This window comes from Nanorana parkeri, unplaced genomic scaffold (assembly GCF_000935625.1).
Source record: "Nanorana parkeri isolate BGI_ZX_2015 unplaced genomic scaffold, ASM93562v1 scaffold435, whole genome shotgun sequence".
Lineage (NCBI taxonomy): Eukaryota > Metazoa > Chordata > Amphibia > Anura > Dicroglossidae > Nanorana > Nanorana parkeri.
This window is the reverse complement of record NW_017306703.1, coordinates 710,556-714,818: the sequence shown is the minus strand read 5'-3', so window position 1 is coordinate 714,818 and position 4,263 is coordinate 710,556. Positions and strand designations below refer to the sequence as shown.

The window sequence follows — 4,263 nt, the reverse complement described above, 5'->3', positions numbered from 1 at the left end:
TTCCTGTTGGAATATATATATCTATATATATATAGATATATATAGATATATATATCTATATATATAGATATAGATATATATATTATATACATATATGATATACAGTCTATAAACAATGCGGTTAATATGTTAAGGAATGTTTCTATGGGATGAAAACGTGATAAATATTCCCACTCATGACACAACCTCCCTTCTTAAAGCCTATGAAACCAGCTATTAGGATTGACAGCTCAGACATACTGTATATTGGGGGCTAGAATACATGTGAAGGTCAGAGGGAATTACACAGACAAGGTTGTGAGGTGAAGAGACACCTGCGCTAAATGAAAATGTCAAAAAGAAAGTGTAACAAAGAATTGATTTCTCTCAGCTTTACTGGAGCTTACAGAAATGTCAAAGAGCACCCGCAATGTGTTATCCAGTCATTTTACTTGTCTTTGCTGACATTTTGGTAATAATTCTCTTTGTGGTCCCAGTATGGTTACAGATTTTTTCTTTGGGTCTCTAGATAAACACATTTGGGAGCCCCTGTCCTACAGTACTTTTTTTGCCACCACACCTCCTCAATCTGATGGCCAGCATCATTGAACCTACTTCCTCAGAGCCCAGATTGTCTTAGGCCCATCCCCAGCCTGTGACTGGACAGTGAAAGGAGAGGCAGCACAGAGATTAGCTCATCTCTCTGTCACTCTGCTTTATTTTCCTATCAGCATGTTTCTTGCCAGCACATGAACCGATTGGCTCCTTGTACTGCTTCTTTTTCTCACGATCCAGCCCTGCTGTACAAGGACTGCAAGAGGGTGATGCCAGGTCAAATCCAGGTACTCACACCTCTTGCGTTAAAACATGAATGAATAAATGAATGAGTGAATAAATAAACAAATCTAAATCTAAATTCTATCAGGGTATAATGGTGGATGTGGAAAGTAAAATAACTTACAATCTAATATAGCATAAGGGGGATTCTGAAGGTGGAAGAGCCTCTAATCTAATACAGTATAATGGAAGATATAGAATCCGGAAGAGTTTGCAGTCTATTACAGTAAGAGAGGATACAGAAGGTGCAAGAGCTTACAATCTATTACAGTATAAAGGAGTATACAGAAGTTGGAAGATATTGAAATCTATTACAGTATAAGGGAGGACACATAGGTGGAAGAGCTTACAATCTATGACAGTATAAGGGAGTATAATCTATGACAGTATAAGGGAGTATAATCTATGACAGTATAAGGGGAGATACAGAAGGCGGCAGAGCTGACAATCTATTACAATATAAGGGAGTATACCGAAGGTGGAAGAGCTTACAATCTATTATAGCAAAGAGGAGAGATACAGAAGCTGGAGAAGTTTACAATCTATTACATATGGCAGATGAATACAGAAGCTGGAACGGGTAACAGTCTATTAGGGTGTATAACTGGCCATACAGCGATCTGGTTTTTTTTCCATTTGACCTGTGGGATGAACGTTAAAAAAAAATGCTATGAGCGCCTTGATCAAGAAATCCCCGCTGTTTCTTTTGTATTCTGACGGTGGCCACTATCAGAATACCTGAACAGAGCCGCAACAGAAGATTTTACAGACCGGCTTCTTTGATCCGCTGATAGAGGGATGTCAGTCAAAAGGGCCCTCAAGAACCAGGTGATATTCTTACAGTGTAAGCCCACCTTTAGGGAGAACACAAAAAGTGGAAGAGCTTGCAGTCTTTCACAATATAAAGAAAAAAATACAGAAGGCAAAAGAGTTTATGACTATACAGTATAAGGAAGGCATGCAGAAGGAGCAAGAGTTTACAGTCTATTATTATATAAGGAAGGGGTACAGAGGTTGGAGAGCTTACAGTCTATTATTGTGTAAGAGAGGAAACAGAAGGTGAAAGAGTTTACATTGTATCATTGTATAGGGTAGAGATACAGAGAGAGGATACAGATGGTGGAAGAGCTTACAATCTATTTCAGTACAGGGAAAGAGCATACAAATGACTAGGGTAAAAAGGAGAGATAAAGAAGCTGGAAGTGGTCACAATCTATTAGTGTAGAAGGGAGAATAGAGAAGACCTGTGATGGTATAAGGGAGAAACACAGATGCAGGAAGAGCTTACAGTCTATTAGATTATAAGAGAGGATACAGAAGACTTTTGATGATATAAGGTAAAGATACAGATGCTGGAAAAGCATACAGTTATGGTATGAAGGAGAATACAGAAGATGAAAGAGCTGCCTATTTAAACATTCTGGCTTTCAGAGGCCCATTTAGACTATGCCAGTGGCTTTATTACAGCCGTCCTGGAAAGAATGTTGATACAGATCATTAAACCTTGCTGGTAACCCTTATTATAAATGTCTTGTCAGTGTAAAGGCTGCAACAACTCCATGAAAAACCATTGTTTCTTTGTACCCTAGGCCCCCAGCCGGGACCATACTGCCATATGTACACTGTAACAGGTCAAAGATTCCAAAATATATAAACCGTCCTCATCTACATAAATGAAATACATAGAATGCCATGGCCTACCTACATCTGGGGACACTAGTTGCTGTCCCTGGTTTTAGTACAATAACAGACCTGAAAACAATCATCACTACATTTTCTGCAATTGCTACAAGAATACAGAAGAGACAGCCGGCCCGCTGATAACATCAGAAGGAAAATGGCGGCGTGGTAACTTGTGTGCTTTGATGGAGCTGTGGCTTACATAAGACAATTCAGGATTCGTTGGGCGTGTGTATATGTTTTTTGTGGACAAACCAACGGTCATGGTAAGAAGGAGAACAAAATGTAAAGGGGGAGTGAAGTTTCACTTTAAGATATATTCAAAACTTGAAATGCACTTTCCTACATAGATCTGGATAAGCATGGCATTACTGAATCAAGACAGTGTTATTGGTGATACAAAATGTATTTTTTTATTACTATGGAAATATCCCAAATATAAGATCTATAAGGGACACTGCCGGGGATATCTGACGCAGGGGGGTGCTCAATGATACAGCATAAGTAAACGCAACAGGTGACATTGGGACTTGTCAGAAAGAAAAGCAGTTTTGCACAAATTCATATTCAAATGCCAGTAAATGTTCTGTGATATTATAAAAAGCAATTTCAAAACTAGGACACCGAGATAAGGACAAGGATTGTTTTCAGCTAAGAGCCTGTGAGATTTGCAAACTATAGTCACATGGCTGAAATAAAGATCCTTAACCTTGTGTTAAAGCTTTATGAATTTGTGTTGAAAGAGTATATGTGTCTCTTGGTTGTATAATAGATCGTTTCCTGGTCAGGGAATTTCCTAACAAATATCTATCTCTAGGAATACCGTTATATGTAACACCTTAATGAAGAGCTCCAGGAAATGTAAAAAGTAACCTTTACAATGGTGCTACCCCGCACTGCAAGGGTTAAGTGCTCGTTTTGGTCTAGGGTCTAAAATAAAAAAATATACTGACGCGATCCTCTGTTCCGCAGCGGTCTGTTGCAGGTCCTTGGGCCGCCGGAGCCTGGGGAAGAAGAGGCCGGTCTAGCAGCCAGGCAGGACGGAGGATCTGACAATATTATTTTAGAGCCTAGACCAAAATGAGCACGTAACCCTTGCAGTCCCGGGGTATATACATTTTATACATGCCCGGAGTCCTCCTTTAAATTGTATGTAAAGACACATTTTTAAAAAATTTTTGGATAGACTAGAGAAGTGTTCAAACACACCTTATTTTTTGCCATCTGTGTCTCGCTGGGGAGATGCGGCAGTAAGTGAGGAAAAAATCTCCCCATTGAATTCCCATCTAAGTGTCACAATACTAATCTAACCAAAACTATGTAATATGAAGTCCTACCTAATCTATCCAATCTATCCAATCTATCCAATCTATCCCTCTAGCTTTCACGGCAACTTAGGGTTTCCCCTCTCTTTTCGTGTTTTGTAATAAGCAAACAGGTTTTATTAGTGATGTGACTGATCCAATTATAGGATACACAACGTGACAGATTCCTGTAGTAGCACTTGGAGTAAATTTCCAGCCAACATTGTCATATAACACATCAAGTATAAAGCCGGAGCAACTGCAATCCCATTAAGATAGAAAGAAGAGATCTCTCTTAATCATTGTGAGGAGGACCATTTGTGCACACCTTTACATTTATCAAATATCAGTAAATGCTTTATGATTTTCTAGTGCAATCCTAAGCAGCCATCTTCCGTATCTATCTATCTATCTATCTATCTATCTATCTATCTATCTATCTATCTATCTATCTATCTATCTA

General features: G+C 38.9%; 1 protein-coding gene across 1 annotated transcript in view; it reads right to left on the bottom strand.

Annotated features, from left to right (window-relative positions):
• Nucleotides 1-4,263, bottom strand: part of LOC108789991 (transcription factor CP2-like protein 1) — a 41,643-nt gene that overhangs the window by 36,794 nt on the left and 586 nt on the right. The window lies entirely within an intron of this gene.